Here is a 20,512-nt window from a genome sequence, read left to right as displayed (position 1 = left end):
AGATGAGAGCGGCGCCAGTGAAGTTCGGAGCAAGGGCTTGGAAATCTGAAAAAAATGCTGAAGATCCGAGCAGGTCAGACAGCACCTGTGGAGAAAGAAACAGAGTTAACGTTTTCGGGTCAATGGCATTTCACTACAATGCCGTGGCTGGAGTTTGACTGTAAGTTCTGGGCTCAATTCTTATTCTGGTGTCTGGACTGGCAGTGCAGAGAGTGTGGTTCACTGTCAGAAGCCTTGCCCTTTTGATATTAAACTGTCCATTCACTTATAAATAAATAATCTCCTGCCACTGTTTTGAGGAAGAGCAGGACAATTGTCCCCAGTGTCCTCAATGTTTATTCCTCAATCAACATTGCAAGTGCGGATTTAAATATCAATCAGCACCGTAAAACAAATTGGTCATTATCACATTGTTGTTTGTGGAAGCTTGCAGTGTGAAAATTGCTTGCATTACAACTGTAAACCCAGTCCAAAGAAGTACTTAACTGTAAAACGCATTGCAATGTCGTGGTAGGATAATAAAAATTTAACGACTTTTAACAACTTGAAACTTGCCATTTTTCAAAATGAGGACACCTCCTGTAACTTAAAGTTGGAAACACTAAAGTTTGGCTTATTGGTATTGGTTCATTATTGTCACTTGTACCGAGGTACAGTGAAAAACTTGTTTTGCATACCGATCGTACAGGTCAGTTCATTACACAGTGCAGTTACATTGAGTTCGTACTGAGTGCATTGATGTAGTACAGGTAAAAACAATAACAGTACAGAGTAAAGTGTCACAGCTACAGAGAAAGTGCAGTGCAATAAGGTGAAAGGTCACAACAAGGAAGATTGTGAGGTCAAAGTCCATCTCATTGTATAAGGGAGTCTTATCACAGTGGGATAGAAGCTGTCCTTAAGTCTGGTGGTATGTGCCCTCAGGCTCCTGTGTCTTCTCCCCGATGGAAGAGGAGAGAAGAGAGAATGTCCTGGGTGGGTGGGGTCTTTGATTATGCTGGCTGCTCGCCAAGACAACAAGAGGTAAAGACAGAGTCCAAGGAGGGGAGGCTGGTGTCGTTGATGCGCTGGGCTGTGTCCACAACTCTCTGTTCCTTGCAGTCCTGGGCAGAGCAGTTGCTGTACCAAGCCATGATACATCCAGATAGGATGCTTTCTATGGTGCCTCGATAAAAGTTGGTGAGAGTCAAAGGGGACAAACCAAATTTCTTTAGCCTCCTGAGGAAGTAGAGGTGCTGGTGAGTTTTCTTGGCCATGGCATCTACATGATTTGACCAGGATAGGCCGTTGGTGATGTTCACTCCCAGGAACTTGAAGCTCTCAACCCTCTCGACCTCAGCTCCATTGATGTAGACAGGTGCATGTACACCGCCCCCTTTCCTGAAGTCAATGACCAGCTCTTTTGTTTCGTTGACATTGAGGGAAAGGTTGTTGTCATGACACCATTCCACTGAACTCTCTCTCTCCTTCCTGTACTCCGACTCATCGCTGTTTGTAATGTCACTTGAGAAACAACGTGGAACACTGTGAGCAAAATAGAGAAAAACTTTTCAGCTGATTGTGTCTTACACGCCTTCCCAACTATGAAATGAAATATTTCAACTTTCATTTAGCAGCTGGACATAAAAATAGTTTAGAATTTCATAAGGGATAAATTTGAGAGACTAAATCCATAACATCTCATTCCAATTGAAATTATTCTTCGAAGGGCGGCCTTTTCTTTGAAAACATTTCTACCTCTCAATGAAGACCTGGATAGGGTTGCAGAACTCAACCCAAACTGGGCAGATCGCTGAACTCCACGCAACATTCACAATTCTGCCTAACTTACTTATGGTCACCAGGACATGCTATGTCAGAAAATTCTGCATTGCTTATCTGTTTTAATCCATTCCTCAGTTTAGGTCCAGGATCTTTCATCAGAAGAATCCCTTTGTTATTCACCAATCTTTTCACCAACCTTTTCCAGCAGGTTGCATCACCAATTTAATCATACAATCTCTCCTGTCCTCTGCCCTATCACTAGTCATGCCTTTTGTTCTCCACCATTCTGCTCTTTCTCCATCACTTAAAACTTGTATTATCTGGTTGTTGCACCTGATGTTCAGAAACATACAATGATATTTAAACTCTATTAAAAGCAATACAATTAAAGAAGTCCACAAAACAGCAGAAAAGAAATTTGACAGCCAGCTAACCCACACCTCCACAGGGTGTCACTCGTGTCCAAAACTGATCATAGAGAGCTATAGAATCATACAGCACAGAAACATGACCTTCGGCTAGCCACTTCCATGCCAACCTTTTTTCCCCATCTACACTAATCCCATTTACCCGCGTGAACACCATATCCTTCTTTGCCTTGCCTACTTAAGTGTCTGTCTAAATACATTGTGATCGTATTGAATTCCACTACCTCCTTTGGCAGAGCATTCTGGATATCAACCACTTTCAGTGTAAAAAAAACTTGCCCTTCAGACCCCCTTTAAAACTCATTTCACTAGCTTTAAACCTATGGCCTCTTTTTGAAACCCTGACCATTGGAAAAAGATTTTGACTGTCTACATTCAGAAACATTCAGTAGTCTTCAAATTCTATTAAAACAAAACAATTAACGATTATTAAAGGTTATTAAATCATAAAAGGAAAATATACAAAAGGTAAAACACTAACAAACACATAAATAATTAAAGAACTAAATTAAACTCAAAAGTACATAAATTACTTAACTTGCTCCCTTACAGGATCTGTGGACCATTTCCCAAGCTTATGTGCTGGAGAATTGCCATAACTTAGCATTCTATCACTGGACTCAGAACTCCGCCCCAAGAAGGCTGGCCAGATAGAAAACAACAATTTCAGGACTTCTGTGTCCAGAACCCAGCAGCATCTATTTGGCACAATTCCACTTTGGCATTTCTCTATCAAACCAGCTCTACAAATCTACTTACCGAAGGTTACTTATTTCATCTTTTAGGATGCAGGTATCGCTGAAGGCTAGATTTATTGCACATCCCTCCTCTCACTCTGCTTCTCATGAAGGTGCTCACACATTGCTTTTGGATAAGGAGTTGCATGATTTAGACCCTCCAGTGAAGGAGAAACAGCAATATATTTTCAAGTCAGGACTGTGTGTGATTTGGAAGGAATTGTAAAGGAGGTAGTGTGTTTCTATATGCCTGCTGCCCTTGTTCTCCTAGATGGTAGTGGTTTGGGAGGTGCTGTTGGGGTAGCCTGGGTGTGTTACTGCAGTGTATTTTGGAGATGGTTCACGCTGTAGTCAAAGTGCATTGGTGGTGGAGGGAATAATATTTAGGGTGGTGAATGCAATGTCAATCAAACAGTCTGCTTTGTCCTGGATAGTGTGGAGTTTCATGAGTTGTTGGGGCTGCACCCATCAAGGGAAATGGAGAGTTTTTCTTCACACTTCCGATTTGTGCTGGTAGAGAGGCTTTGGCGTTTTAGAAGATGAGTCATTTGCCACAAGATATCCATCCTCTGACATGCTCTTATAGCTATGGTACTTATGTGGTTGCTCTAATGAAGTATCTGATTGGTGGCAATCTTAATATGGTTGGTGGTGGAGGATTCAGTCATACTCAGATAAATATGTGGCTGTCAGGTAAGGATTGGGTCACACATTCAAATGTGATATCCCCTCAAGTTTAACATGTTGCAGGTGCACACAGGCCAGTAATGAGATCATTCAGAACACCACAGGTCCTGCCACTGATTTGTGTACTGTGCAGGAATGAAATGACCTTATCTCATAATGTAGTCAGTTAAATCGACTACTTTGCTGCCACTCTGGCCGTGTTATCATGTGAACACTAGAAGGGGCAGTGGGGCAAGAGTTGGAATTTCCTTCAGTCAGGCAAGGGCTGCTGTCTTCCATGCTCAGCTCCAGCATGACTTTTCATTGTGAATGGAAAAAGTACAGGGCAGAGATGGCTGATGGCATAGAGGAAGGTGTGACACATGACCTGCAAACATGGAGGTGATCATCCAAAGGACTGTTTTAAAAAAAAAATTGTCTCATCCTCCACTCCAGTTCCAAAGCACAGGCTCAGTTCTCCAGTCACATTCCAACCCTGCACAATTTGCACATAGACTTCCACACCACTCAGACTGTCTGCCCACACTACTGCATATCATATCGTGTGCCATGGGTATCAAGTCTCCTAGCTTGATATTTTCAGAAGCAATTTACCAACCATCATCACTTTATCTTGCCTTTTACATTCGGATGTGGACAGTGGATAGAAAAAGACCATGGAAAACGAGGATGAAAATCATTTATTACTTGGGAGCCGAAGAAAGTCAGTGAGTTCAAGGATAAGAGAAGAATGCTCTTGTTATGAATTATGATACAGATAGCAGGATTTTGGATAACTTTAAGTTTAAAGAGAGTAGAATATAGGAAACCAGCCAGGTGTACATTGGAATAGTCAAGTCTAGACATAGATCATTTTCAGCAACAGCTGAGAAAAGGCAGAGCAGAGCTGGGTGATTGAGGTGGAAATAGGTGGTGATAATGGTGTTGCATTTATGGGTGGCACAGTGGGGGTGAAAATGTTGCATCAGTCACACAGCTCCAGACTTGGGCACGATTCTGAACTCTGGTTTGATCTATGTGGAGTTTGCACATTCTTCATGTGACTTCATGGGTTTCCCCCAGGTGCCTTGGTTTATTTTCACATCCCCAAGTCATGCTGGTTACCATAACTTACCTCCAGTGTATGTGGACAGTGAGAAAATCTGGGAGTGGTGAGGGGAGAGGGCCAGAATTGCTGGGTATGTGTGAGACAATGTGTTACAGCGAAATTGGTGGGGCAGTGGAATTGATGGGATTATAGGGTCACTCTGAGAGCTACCATAACCAAGTGGCCTTCTATGTTATTATGAAATATAAAAGTCTAACTATGAAATAATATAGGGTCAGCAGCTTAACCCAGGATGAAACTCAACACTAAAGTTTCAAACCGCTTGCTTCACGGAGTGGGATGGAGTCAATGGCCAATGGAGTTTGTAATGAGGACCAAAAACATTGGCTTCAGTCTTCCCAAAAGGAGAAATTTCTACTGAAATTTAAGTACTGAACGTTAGACAAGGCATGTGATGAATTAGGGATGATGGAATGGTCGCGAGGTATCGTAGGTTAGAACTGGGTGGAACCTGAGGTGTCAGTTAATATCACTAAGGGATAGCATGTAATGAGAAGCAGCTAAGGACAGATCCATGGGGGATGGCAGTGGTGGCAGTGAGGGAGCTTGTTGGAAAAAAGATCATTGCAAGTGAAACCACTTATAGATGGTCAAAAATGGAACCAGAAGGGGTGGTCCCACTCACAAGGACAATGGAGGAGAGCCATTGGAGGAGGTGCGATTGACTTTATTAAAAGGTGCAAACAGATGAGAAAGATAACCAGGGAAAGTTCAGTTTTATCACAGTCACAGGGGATGCATTTTGTAGTTTTTACAACAGTAATTTTGATATTGTGGTAGAGGAGAGATTAAAGAGATTCAAATAGGAAAAATATGTTCGACAGGATAAGATAAAATATCTTTATTAGTGACATGTACATCGAAACACAGAGTAAAATACATCTTTTGCGTAGAGTGTTCTGGGGGCAGTCCACAAGTGTCACCATGCTTCCGGCACCAACATAGCATGCCCACAACTTCCCAAACTGTACATCTTTGGAATGTGGGAGGAAACCCACACAGACACGGGAGAATGTACAAACTCCTTACGTTTGGTTGTGGGAGATGACAAAAGGTTCAATAACTCTGGAGAGGAAAAGGATGTCATTTTCAAGGATGTCATTTTCAAGGAGAATAAGGTTGAGGATTTTTTTATTTGAGGAGGAAATAACAGATTTGAAGGAGGAGACAGTATCTTATTTTCTCCTTGGACCCACAAATAATATCCCCATACTAACAAAGGCTGCAATTTCTCAACCCAATTAGTTTCTATTCTATATCTCATATTACTCTGCAAAATTGGCACTGCAGTGTTTCCGGTCATTTTCATATGTGTCCTTTATTTCTATTCTTAATACCTGCCAGGCCCTCTTTAAATTGCCTTTATTACATATATTTATTTTCAAACTTTCACCATTATTTTCAAAAACACATTTATCTTAGTCTATGATCCTACTTCAGTGATGGTAGTAGAAAACTTAGATTCCCTAGTTCAAAATTCAGAAAGTCACAATGACTTTCATTCAGAAAGAAATTCATTCAGAAAGTCGGGAGGCATGGGATCCTGGGAAACGTGGCTGTGTGGATTCAGAATTGGCTCGCCCATAGAAGACAGAGGGTGGTGGTAGATGGAGCATATTCTGCCTGGAGGTCGGTGACCAGTGATGTGCCTCAGGGATCTATTCTGGGACCCTTGCTCTTTGTGATTTTTATAAATGACTTGGATGAGGATGTGGAAGGGTGGGTTAGTAAGTTTGCTGATGATACAAAGGTTGGTGGTGTTGTGGATAGTGTAGAAGGTTGCTGTAGATTACAACAGGATATTGATAGAATGCAGACCTGGGCTGAGAAGTGGCAGATGGAGTTCAACCCAGAAAATTGTGAAGTGATACACTTTGGAAGATCAAATTTGAAGGCAGAATACAATGTTAATTGCAGGACTCTTAGCAGTGTGGAGGAACAGAGGGATCTTGGGGTCCACATCCATAGATCCCTCAAGGTTGCCATACAGATCGATAGGGTTGTTAAGAAGGCGTACGGTGTGTCGGCCTCCATTAGTCGGGATATTGAGTTCAAGACCTGCCAGGTGATGTTGCAGCTCTATAGAACTCTGGTTAGATCACGCTTGGAGTATTGTGTTCGGTTCTGGTCACCTCATTATAGGAAGGATATGGAAACTTTAGAGTGGGTGCCGAGGAGATTTACCAGGATGCTGCCTGGATTGGAGAGCATGTCTTATGAGGATAGGCTGAGTGAGCTAGGGCTTTTCTCTTTGGAGAGAAGGAGGTTGAGAGGTGACTTGATAGTGGTGTACAAGATGATAAGAGGCATAGATCGTGTGGACAGTGAGAGACTTCTTCCCAGAGCGACAAAGGCTAACACGAGGGGCCATAATTTTAAGGTGATTGGAAGAAGATATAAGGGGGATGTCAGGGGTACGTTTTTTTACACAGAGAGTGGTGGGTGCGTGGAACGCACTACCGGCAGAGGTTGTGGGGTCAGATATATTAGGGACATTTAAGGGACTCTTAGATAGTCCTCCGTTTCTATATCATTCATGTGGCTATGTGGGAGGGAAGGGTTAGATAGATATTACAGCAGGATAAAATGTCGGCACAACATTGTGGGCCGAGGGGCCTGTACTGTGCTGTAATGTTCTATGTTCTAAAATTTTTATTAAAATAATCTCGCCACATCCAATTAGTAATATATTTCACCATTTCAATTAACCAAAATAAATCACTGAAAGAGCATTGTCTAGAAATTCTGTAGGTCCTGAACTGGAGCGTGAATCCAGCCCTGCATCAATTCACACTGGTGCATCAAGTTCACAGTTTGACATCATCATATTCATATCAGACCACAGGTGTGCTCTCACTAGCCAACATTTCCATACAAGAGGAACTGCATGGGTCACAAAAATTAAGCATTGAATTTAGTGCACCTGTCAGCACTTTGCTGTGCTAAATCATATCAGAGCTCCAGCCCTTAAAGGACTCTCTCTACTAAGCCACAACTCTGCTGCAAGGGTGAGGGTTTTTGGCTGAAATCGTACAGGGAGAGAAAGAGGCAACAGGGGAGCGCACCTACCACTTTTCTGGCAATGACAATATCCATGTGGAGGAGGTGGAAAATGGAAGGGAGGTACTTTGTGTTCGGGAGCCAGAGGGTAATCCAAGCCCATGGCAAAGAGTTAGCAAGTAGTGGCCACAGTTATACACCCTGCCGTATGGAGTAATAATGAAAGAAATATCATGACTCTGTAGGATATGTCAAGACGAGAGCTCCAACACGGGGAATTGCACCTCACATGTGCTGCCTTAGCTGCAACACTCAGGTTCCTCAGTCAGCAACTCACGAACACCCACTTTCGGAGACAAGCAAGTAGATAAACACACACACACAGACAGACACACACACACACAGACAGACACACACACACACACACACACACACACACACACCTTTAGTAGAGGGCACCATAGTCTCCTGAATGCGGCAGTGAGCAGCAAACTGTCAGAAATGGCCTACATCTGTCACTACAGCCTAGCGTGATCAGGAGGCTAAAAAACTGTGCCTACAAAAGATCACAGATCCCCATCAACACTGAAACCTTAGCCTCTGTGGACATTGCTGCTGAAGGATGGAGACAGGAGCATTGGTCTCTGTGTGCTCTGGGGAAAAGGGTCTGTGAGCCTTTCCCCTCCTCCTGCAGGGTCGCTATCAATGTCTGCCCTCCCTTCAATACCTGTTCAGCTATAGCTCATGCAACATACCCAGCAGGACCAAGCAGAAACATGCTTGGTATAAAGATTTTAACTGCGGAAATGTGAGTTGACTTCATCCAAATTCCTTACAATCAGTTAGAACAGAGTTCAGAATCAGCAGTCAGCCTCCAGAGCAGTCTGCAGCAGACTGTAGAAATTTGTGAGTGGCCATTTAAATCACGCAACTGCACAAATAAAGTGCCATAAAAATGTGCTTCTGTTGTGACTGGTGCAATTCAGAACGAAGTGACCTAACCTCTGCTGTCACTCTGTGCATGTCCTTTGTGAAAAATGGCTCATTTGTGCAATCTGTCTTTCAACCATAAAGTTCCTGGTCTAATTTCTGGGAAACATTGATTATTTTCCATTACATAGCACTGAAAAAAAGGTCTGCTATACAAATGAAGTTCTGAATAGTTAAGTTTTATATGTATGATAAATCTGCTTCCTTATACCCTTAAATATTAACAAATTTTAAGGTAGTATCCCAATGACACAAAAGAGTTCTTAACTGCCAAAGCAAAACTTTTTACAAATGTCATTTGAAGTTACTACATGAAATATAAACATCAAAATCATAAAGATTCTTTGGAGTTAATTGATTTTAAAATATGATGTAGCAGCTCAATAGGATGGTGAAGACAGCTAGCAGGATCATTGGTGCCCCCTCCCCTTTTTGATGGAGATCTATCAGCAACGCTGCGTTCGCAGAGCTACGGCCATCATTAAGGTCTTTCATCACCCTTCTCACAACCTGTTTTCCCTCCTGCCGTTGGGGAAGAGATATAGGAGCATCTGCTCTAGATCTCGTAGGATGCTGAACAGCTTTTTCCCCACAAGCAGTCTGTGTCCCCTTCCACTTCCACTGACAAGCTCTCCCTCCACACACGGAAATACTCACATCAATACAGAAACAGTTTGATAGTTAGTTACCTGATACGTTGAACTTCATCTCGAGCTGAATAAGCACTTATTAATACATAAACACACTTTAACAGATATGAATGTGTGGTGTTGATATGTTTTTTTAGTTTTGTTTTAGAGGTGTTTTTATAGACTATTTTAGAAATTTATCACTGTTCTTTTTGTTGCACTGATATGAGCTGGTGAGAAACAGTATTTTGTTTTTTTGTTTATGTAAATACTCAGAGAAATGACAATAAAGCAAATCTTGAATCTTGAAGATTCCTCATTTAAATGAAAAGTAATTTTTCACCTTTATACTGACCTTTGCATATTTATGCCTGAAAAAGGTTAATCATTCAAAAGTAAGAAAAATTTTGAAAAACAATAGACCTTTGTCACTTTGACTTACTTTTCTGCATACCTTCTTAGGCAGTCCCTCAAGATCGAGGGTGAGTTACTTCCACTCCAGTTCTGTGAGTTCTGAGGTGTCCTACTTGGGAACTGCAGACTCTGCCACATATGGTACAGGTAGTGATTGATGAGGCAGGCAAGCATGTGGATTGATTGGGATGTTGTACACTCCTTCCTTGGTTTGTGTACAGCCTCCATCTGCTTCCATTGTAGAGGCTGTAGGTACTCAGGACCTTCAAGGATCTTCCATCTCCATTCTGAGAGGCCACAGCCTATTGTTTGCTTCAGGAGCCTGATGCCAGGCGTGTGGATAATTTGACCCTCCTATTGGAGCTGGTTAAATATGATAGGAGCCTCAGTAGGGGATGTTGACCTGGGAGAAACGGTGACATTGATTCAGCCGCTGTATTTGGATAATTCTGTGGAGGTATTATTGGTGGTACTTTTAGCATGTTTCAAGTTACCTTGTGTAGGTTGTCCATCTCTCCAGGGCAAACAGGAGGAAAAGGATCATGAGATTGGTGCCAGATTTGGGGTCTTCCCTTCTGATACTCTTTTCCTCAGTTGACTGAAGTGAGTGCACTGGAAGCAGTGTTAAATTTGTTCATCACTGTCTGCTTTTCCATGAGATGGCTTATGATCCATGTTTTCCAGGGACTTGTCATTTGTTATTGATTGTTGAGATGGGGGGGCTGGGGATGAGAGTTGTGTAGCAGGAGCAGGTTGGTAGACAACCTTTGTCTTCCCGATGTTCAGTGTAAGGTACTTCAATGAAGGAGTCAACAATTACTTTGGAGCTCAATCTCTGAATGTAAACATACATAAACATGGTCTGCATATTGTGCATCAATAACTGAGGTTGGGTAATCTTGGTTCTGGTATAGGGTCATTGAAGGTTGTCCATTTATTCTGTTCATCAGTTTGACTCCAGTGGGAAGTTTGTTAGAGTTGAGGTGCAGTGTTATGGTGAGGAAGGCTTAGAAGAAAGTTGTTGTGATGACATAGCCTTGGACATTATTTTCACTTCAACTTACTTAACTATGTAAGCAGCTCAATTAATGCCAGGTGATTCATCAAAGTATCATCTTTGATTAATTTTAGCTTTTATTTTGAGTTTACTGTGTAATATATTTTAAATGTGTTACTTTGTACAACTTTTGCAACTGTTTGTGGCCACAGCATAAACTTTGGTAAAGCATTTCTACAGTACAGTAAATCAGAAAACACTTGCATGTGTATTGGAAGATGTGAGAAATTACATGTAAAGGAGAACTACAGATCCAATACCTCCCAACACTTTTCAATGGTTTTCTCAAACGATATCATGTTTAAACTTAGAAAAAATTAGGAGTGGCACTGTTGATTCTTCGCTTAAATTTGAGGAAGTTTGGAGTCCATTCACTCAATATTTTCATACGATATAGATCCCTTTTCGATAATCTTTGAATTTAGAGGAGCGGAGTTGACGACATAATAACGCTCTTTGTTCATCGAGAATTATCAGTCCTGTTTTGTTTTGAAATTTTTTTTTAGTTTGTTTTGTTTTATTACTTAAAATTTTTTTTTGATTTGGGGTTTTTTTATATAATCTTTTTCTTTATCCTTTTTGATTTTTTTTGTAATATATTCGTTTACCAAGAAACTGTGGGGCCTAGAATATATTTTTTATTCTTTACGACTATATATTGTCATGATTGTCCTCCCGATCTCTTTGTATTACGTGTATAATTAGCGATGTTATATGTATTAATCTGTATTAATTTGAAAATTAATAAAAAGATTGAAAAAGAAAAAAAAGAGATGATATCTACAGATTTGAGTTTGTGTGATAAAATTAATGGTAGTAAGATTGCTCAAATTTATTTTAAACCTTAAAAATCATTCCTAAAATGCTTCACAAGGCTTAAAAAAATTAAAAACTCCAAGGTAAAAGTTCACTCTATGAAAATTTTAAAAGAGATGGGTTATTGAAAGGACAGAAATAAAAACAGAAAAAGGTGGAAATATTGTGGTTTACCAGGTGATTGATAGCATCCACAGTGGGTTTTAAGCATTTGTTCTCCACTACTGTCTACTGTAGAATGGCCACTAGATGGCACATCTGCACCTTGCAATCACTTGCACAGTCTCCCTTATCGCCCATTGACAGAAAAATCAATGTAAAAATGCTGATGCATCAATAAAACAGTGAAGGAAAAGAATAGTTATATCTGTTTGAAATAATATACATATATGTAAGACTGTGATGTTTGATTTTGCATCACAGATTAAATCTATGGAGTTATGTAAGATAAGGTTACATCACTAGACAAAAAAAACACAGATGCTGGAATCTAGAAAAACAGAATGCTGGAAGAACTTATCAGGTCAAGCAAGCATCTGTAGAGGCAAAAGGTGCAAGTTGATGTTTCAGGTCAAGACTGCATCCGGACTAAAAGTGAGCAAGATAATCTGCTTGCATACAGCAGTACCTTGGGGTGGGGCGGGGGGAGGGTGGTGGGTTAAGGGGATGGTTGGTAGGATAGACGCTGGTAGATGATAGGTGGAACCAGATGGGGTGGCGTGACAGGCACTTGGAACCAAGTGGAGGGGAGGTTCAGACGAGGCTGGTAGGTGATAGGTGGAACCATCTGGGGAAGGGATGATGGGCAGATGGAACCAAGTGGGGGGAGATGGAAGTGATGAACAAATGGAGAAGAAACTACATGATCAGGCGAGTGTGTAGAGCAGGAGAGCACTGAGGTTGTGGTTTACCTGAAATTTGAAAATGCAATAGTTATACCATTGGTTTGCAAGCTATTCGAGCAGAATATAAAATGTTATTCTTTCAGTTTGCTTTGGCCTCTCTGTAGCAATGGAAAAGTCCAAGGACAGACAGGTCAGTGTGGGAGTGGGAAGAAGAGTTAAAATGATATGCAACTGGAAGCTCAAGATGGCCGTTGTGGACAGATGGCAGATGATCCACAAAATGGGCACCTATTCTACACTTGACTGATACTTCTAAACCAGACCACATCTCGAGCACCAAATGCAGTAGACCAGGTTGGAAGAGGTGCAGGTGAACCTCTGCCTCACCTGGAAAGGCTGCTTAGGTTCCTGGATGGTGGTGAGGGGAGAGGTGAAGGAACAGGTGTTATACCTCCTTTGGTTGCAGGGGAAACATTAATATTAAAAACAGTCATTATTAACAATAAAGATTTCTATCAGTTAACATGAAAGGGCTTACTTATGATGAGCGTTTGTCGGTTCTTGGACTATATTCATTGGAGTACAGAAGAATGAAAGGGGACCTCATGGAAACATCTAGAATGTTGAAAGGACTGGACAGAGTAGATGTGGTTAAGCTGTTTCCCCTGGCGGGTGAGTCCAGGACTAGAGGGCACCGGTTTAAAACAGAAATGAGGAGAAATTTCATTAGCCAGAGGGTAGTGAAATTATGGAATTCTTTGCCACGTACAGCTGTGGAGGCCCAGTCATTGGGGGCGTTTAAGGAGGAGATTGATAGGTATCTAATTAGTCAAGGTATCAACAGATATGGGGATAAGGCCGGAAATTGGGGCTAGATAGGAATAGTATTAGTTTAGCTCATGGAGCAGACTCAATGGGCCGAATGGCCTACTTCTGCTCCTTTGTCTTGTGATCTTGTGAACATCATTAGCTTGAAGAGCTGTGAAAGAGCAACCAGCATTTTTCTATTATTTTGAAACATGTTTTCTATTAGCTGGTAAAATATTTTGTAAGTATGTAAGATTTCGGTTATGAACAGAATGGAAATATTTTGCTTGTATTTCAGCTAAAAGCTCTCAGTTTTGCTGCCTAAATCAGTCTGCCAAAACATAGTGGAGGGAGAAATCAGTACATTGCTGACTGGACTTACAGGGGCCTCTTGAAGAAGACACATATGGCCAAGGCACTACTGTACACCGATTAACAAACCAGATAACATGCCAACAAATTTCCTTCAGCACACACTTCTACTACGCTCTTAAATAGGAAACAGAACTAGATAAAACTGCACAAGCTGAGCAAACAATTCATAAAGAAATTTTCTCTGCATGTCTCAAAAATCACCCAGACAAGTATATTGGATGCCTATTTAAGTAATAAAGTTCATAACTACATTCCACAACAATATAACATTACAACAGCTTTGCCAACAGACTTGAGCTTACTTTTGGGAAAAAATATTAGCCCCATTGAATATCTTGGCAGCTATGTGAAAAATAACAAAACACTGAAGAATGTAAAAAATTCTATTTAAAAAAAAGGAGCTGCTGCATTTCTAAGTTTTATCAGTTGAGACTGGGATTTGAACTTCTGGAAAAAAAATAAAATGAATCAAATATGGTGATTAAAAATCTGAAGGCGGTTAGTCGGGTTTGGTAGGAAGCATCATCTTCCTGAGCACATTGTGGTAACATCGTAACACTGGTGTAGAAATTAAGAGTAAATTAAGTCAAATTGTCTAAGCAACGTGTTGAGAAAGAATTAATCTGATTTGAGCAGAAGGAAAAAAATTTTATAAATAGATTCTGCTTTTTCTTCTTTGGTTATGTCTTAGGATCAAGGTTGATTTGCTTCCCATCACAGTGTGGTTTCTGAGGTGGCTGATAAGGCTAATATGGGACCCACAGACTCTACTTTAGGTAGGACAGGGTGTGATTGATGGGATAGGTGGTGGGTGAGTAGTTTGAGAGGTGCTGTGTTCCTTCCATTGTTTACAATGAGCTTTCATGTGAGCCTGTCGAATGATTTTGAGTTTCTCAATACCATCCCCAATGCTTCTTATCCACTTTGAGCAGTAATGGGCCAGGGATTCTGTAAAGTCAATAGGGACGTTATTTGTTTTTCAAATAGGCTTTGAGAACATCCTTCAATTTTTTTCTCTGTCCATCACGTAATTTCTTGCATGGCAGATCTCGGCAATAGGTTGAGAACAGATTTGAAGAAAAGGGCATGGAGTTGCCAGTGTGAGGAGTCACAAGGGGTCAGACTGTTACAATTACACATTTATTTGTTTCTCTAACATTCACTTGTTCATTGTACCATGACTGGTACTTTCATTGGTAACAGTGTGTTTTTCTGTAGTTGTCACCCTCCTCTTTGCAGTCTCTTCTGAAGGTACTGCAATGCTATTCCACAGCTCACAACTGCCCTCTGACATTAACTACTGAATGCCATACTATACTTACGCTTTAGGGGGAAAAAATTTCTTGTTCGTTTCCACAAAAAGATTGATCCATTTTTTAAAGTTCCAGATATATTGTGGAGTTAGTTGCATTTGGTTTCAAATAAATCTATTGCTTTCTTCAAATAAGAAATTTACAAACAGCAGTGACACCTAAGCAGCAACAATGCAATACATCAGTGTACTAAATTGTAAACCACAGAGGATAGGTCTTGATTTCAGTGCAATTTTGCAGATGAGAGTTTCCAATTTCAGTTACAGTGTGGGAAAGAAAATCCCAATGATCAATACCTGAATAGTTCAGAAACATCAATAGCCATCTTAAATATCCTCTACCTCATCCCTGTATTGAGGCATAGTCATAGAATCATATGGCACAGAAACAGGCCTTTTGGCACACCATGTCCGTCAAGTACCCATCAATATTAATCCCACTTACCAGTGCTGAATCCTCTATCTTGATAACTCATCCATATTTCTTAACTGTTATGAGAGTCTCTGCCTCCACCACCCTCTCAGGCAGTGTGATTCAGATTCCAATCACCCCCAGGTGAAAAACTTCTCCCTCAGATCTCCTGTAAAACCTCCTACCCCTTTCTTTAAACCGATGCCCTCTGGCTTTAGACACCTCTGCCAAAGGGAAAAGCTGCTTACCTTCTATCCTACCAATGCCCTCATAATTTTATAAAACTTGATCAGTTTCCCCCCTCAGCCTCCTCCACTCCAAGGAAAACAAATCCCACCTATCTAGTCTCACCTCGTAATTGAAAGACTTCGTCGGAGGCAATATCCCAGTGAATATCCCCTGACACGCTCCACTGCAATCCCATCCTTGCTGTAGCACACAGTAGCTGTGACCTAATCAAAGTTTTATAAAGCTGTACTAAAACTTCCCTACTCTTATGTTCCATGCCTCAGCTAATGAAGGCAAGTATTCTGTGAACTTTCTCCACCACCTTATCTATTTGTGCTGCTGCCTTCAGGGATCCTCAGACTTGTGCAGAACCAGAATCATTATCACTGACATATGACGTGAAATGTGTTGTTTTGTGGCAGCAGTACAGTGCAAAATCTATAAATTACAAAAGTAAATAAATAGTGCAATAAAAGGAATAATGAGGTAGTATTCATGGATTGTTCAGAAATCTGATGGCAGAGGGGAAAAAGCTGTTCCTGAATCATTGAGTTTGGGTCTTCAGGCTTTTGTATGTCATTCAATGTACATATTGAGCCTTAATCTTCCTTCCTAAATTCATCATCTCACACTTAATAGGATTAAATTCCATCTGCCATTGCTCTATCTATTTTACTAATTTACCAATATAATCCTGTAGCCCAAGACTACCCTTGTCACTAACAAGTATGCCACCAATTGTTGTGTCATCAGTAAACTTGCTCATCATACCTCTACATTCATATCCAAATTGTTAATATATACAACAAACAAGAAGGATCCCAGCACCATTGTCTATGGTACACCACTGGTCGTAGGATTTCAATCACAAAAACAACCATGCACCATCACTTTCTGCCTCCTATTACCAAATCAACTTTGGATCCAATTTGCCAACTCATCCAGATACAGGGTCTTGACCCGAAACATTGACTGTACATTTCCTTCCACAGATGCTGCCTGACCTGCTGAGTTCCTCCCAGCAGTTTGCTTTCTGCTTAAAATGACAGCTACCTTTTTACAGTATACAGTAATATTACCAGTTAAGTCTCCCATGATTGGTTTTAAGAAGAATAATGCAGAATCTAAAAATCCGAATAAGTTGTGTTGAAGCCAGTTACCTGCGCATGCATTTGTGTCAACAGAATGCTGTCTAGACTCAGGAATGTTCCATGGCCTATCTCTTCCACATAGCTGTGCATTGAAATATAAACCTTTCTGAATAATAATTTGTGCAAATCTGCAAACTGCACTGGCCAACTTTCCACCACAATGTTCGAAGTCATAGCCAGTGAGAATGATCAAAGAATAACCCACATGTCAAAGAGCAATCTACTATTTTCTCCAAAGCAGAGCTTATATGTTTACCTTCTAGAAATATACTTCATAAGACCAAGTTTTCCTGAAATGTCCACATATCATTTTCAATATATCATTTGACAATAAAGCCAACACACTTCTTATTTTACCAGACAGTAATAAATTAGGCCCAGGCTGAGCCTAATTCTGTTGGCACTGGAGCCAAAGATCTTTCCCATTATTTTATTAAGACATTTTCTTCAATTCTTTAGCTTCTTCATTCTTTCACTAAACAGATAAATAGATAATATTTTAGCTTGGAATTTTCTTATCTCTTTTGATCTGGGACCATATTGCCATTTGAGATGCATCAAATGTATCTTGACTGGTTTCAGTAAGCCCATAATATGAATCCATTACATGTCAGGTATGATAATTTCAACATCATATTTCAGAGTATTGAATGTGTTTTTTTTAAAGTCATGATGAAGGAAGGTCATTCAAGGTGATTCTGATTTTGGAAGGAGTCTTAGGATTTACAAGCAGCTGCCAATCTGCAGAGAGAAGAAAAAAAATCTTTCAAGATGTTGTTCACAAATATTAGCTTTTCATTGTTCTTATTTAACACCTATTTACATAATAAGGCCTGTAGCCCTGAGGAGTCTTGTCATGTTACACCTAGCACCATCTAAGCAGTAAATTGCTGTATTGTGGGTCAAATAGAATGATAAAGCATAAAAGGAAGGGCAGTGGTCCATTATGTTTGAATTTAATAGTGCTATGCAATTAATCCCTCTCCCCTTCTCTATCCACATAGTGTTATATTATTCCCCTTTAAATTATTTAACCATTTCCTTTCTTGTTGAATGTTGATATTGAATCTGCTACAATCACCCTTTTAAGCAGTGCAATCCAGGTGTGATCGAGAATATAAATGTTAGAGAGAATTTCCATGTATAAAAAGCTGCTGAAAATGACAATGCTCTGGCCAAAAAGTGGAGATGATGGCAAATCAAACTGCTTCCTATGATCTTTAGATAATCATTGTTTTCTGACATTGTTCGCGATGTGGTAGATCGTTTAAAGTCATGGAGTCATAGTCATTCAGGCACAGAAGAAAATCAGTCAGCCCATTGAATCATATAAGATCTCTGCAGAACAATCCAGTCAGTGCCATTCCCCCACTTTATCCACAGGACATTATAAAGATTCAGCACAACTTCTCTAATATTGCACTTAATATTCATGAAACTCAGATCTCATACTTTGTTAACTACTCTCTCAATATGTTCTGTCACCTTCAGAAATCTATGCACAGGGACCCTCAAAGCCTGTTTGTTTATTTCTAGTCTGAAATCTTACATTAAGGAGAACCCAGCCCATTGTATTGTCTAGGTACCATTTCAGGAACTAATCTGACCATTTTTCATTCTAACAATCCCTTTATTCCAAACTGAATCTGGAATGTGTTACACTGAGTGCTGCTGGTACTGCTGTACTCAGTGGTGTTCTGCGATATATGTTGCTGTATCTACCCTATGCTTAGCTCGTTGCTCTATATTTACAGAAAATGGAAAACTGGAGCATTTTTTAAGTGGCAAGTGAAAGATGTCGGTATTTAGATGGATCTGGGTGTCTGTGTATAAATCACTGAAAGCTAACGTAGATAAAGCAAGCAATTAAGAAGGCCTTTGTTGTAGGAGGATCCAATTACAAGAGGTATCTTACTGCAATTACGTGGATTCCTGGCTGGATTGCAGCTGGAATACTGTGTGCAGTTCTGCCCTCCTTATCCAAGGACAGATATATTTGCAACAGAGGAAATGCAATGAAGATCCAGCAGATTGATTCCTGAGATGTGGACTTTAACCTATGAGGAGAGATTAAGCAGACTGGCCTATATTCTCCTGAATTTCAAAGAATGATAAGTGATCTCATTGAAACATGCAACATTCGTAAGGCCTTGACAGGGTAAATACAGGGATGATGTTTCCCCTGGTTGGGCATCGAGAAAGAGGAATTGTAATTGCTGAGACCAGGATGTGAAGAAATTTCGTCCTTCAAGGGGGCAGTGATTCTCCAGAATTCTTTACTCCAGGGCTGCATCACGGAGTATATTCAAGGCAGAGATTGATAGATTTTAGGATGTTGAGGGAATCATGGGACATTAGGTTAGTGAAAGAGAATGGAACTATAGGAAAGGTCAATCATGATTGAATATGGAGCAGACCTGAAGGGTTGGATGGCCTACTCTTTCAGCTCTTCCTTGCTTTGCATAAAATACCTTTTTATCTGTCACTGATTCATAACAAAACATTTAAGGTAAGATATCTTTACTAGTCACATGTACATCGAAACACACAGTGAAATGCGTCTTTTGTGTGGAGTGTTGTGGGGGCAGCCTGCAAGTGTCACCACACTTCTGACACCAACGTAGCATGCCCACAACTTCCTAACCTGTACGTCTTTAGAACGTGGGAGGAAACCGGAGCACCCGGAGGAAACCCACACAGACACGGGGAGAACGTACAAACTCCTTACAGACAGTGGCCAGATTTGAAACCGGGTCGCTGGCGCTGTAAAACGTTACGCTAACCACTACACTACCGTGCACTGTCTCTCCTTTAATATTGTTTATCAAAAGAAAAGCGAAACTTCCTTAATCTCCTAAGGGATTGTAGGAAACATTGGGTAAATTGGGCCTTTTTAATTTTTACTTTAACTTTAAAGTGTAAGGCTTAATAACCAGAGGTAAACGAGGAACAATCACAATAATTCAATTCTTCTCACTATAACAATGTGTGCAAAATTATCCTTACAGTATTTTGCTAACGCTGAAATCTTTCTACACTATTCTCTTATGTTTATTTTATATAAATAATATAGAACATTTTGTTTGCTTACAATCCTTGGGATCCTGAACACGGTGGAAATGTTAGGTGAGAGATGTACAACGAGAGATGATCAAGAAACCTATTTTAATTTTGGTGCAGGTGTTATTTTCTGTAGCGTACTCCATTTTAAAACAAAATGCGGAATAAAGTTTATTCAGTACGAAATAATGCAGCCAACAGAATTGTGTATCTCCGAATTGATTAGGGACTTAACTGTAAACAAACAATGGAGATGCTGGAAACCTGAAATAAAACAGAAAATGCTGGAAATACTCAGCAGTTTAGGAACATCCACATACCTCTGTGCGGGCTTACACAAGTTCCAACCAGTGCCTGAATTGGTCTCTTATCTAACGTGTCTTTCTTGGTCTGTTAGTGGAATGTTGTACCAGGCAGGAGTGACTTCTCCATCTTGCATAGATGTTAATTCGCACGCGTAGATTACCCTCGTCTTTCCAAACCAACAAACCCACTGTCTATGTACAAACACTTCATAGACTAGCTTGCTGAATACACGCAGGCGATCAAAATAACATCTGGTCACAAAAATTTAGTTTTGAAAATGAGCTGTGGAGCGGTTTAAACGGAGACACTTGTGTTGTCGTAGTGTCGTCAACGGTAAACCAAAGTTCCCTCCCTCTTCCTAACACATACTTTAAAGGGATGTAGAT

This window comes from Pristis pectinata, chromosome 6 (genome assembly GCF_009764475.1).
Source record: "Pristis pectinata isolate sPriPec2 chromosome 6, sPriPec2.1.pri, whole genome shotgun sequence".
Classification (NCBI taxonomy): Eukaryota; Metazoa; Chordata; class Chondrichthyes; order Rhinopristiformes; family Pristidae; genus Pristis; species Pristis pectinata.
The sequence above is the reverse complement of the archived record's forward strand: the minus strand, read 5'-3'. Positions refer to the sequence as shown.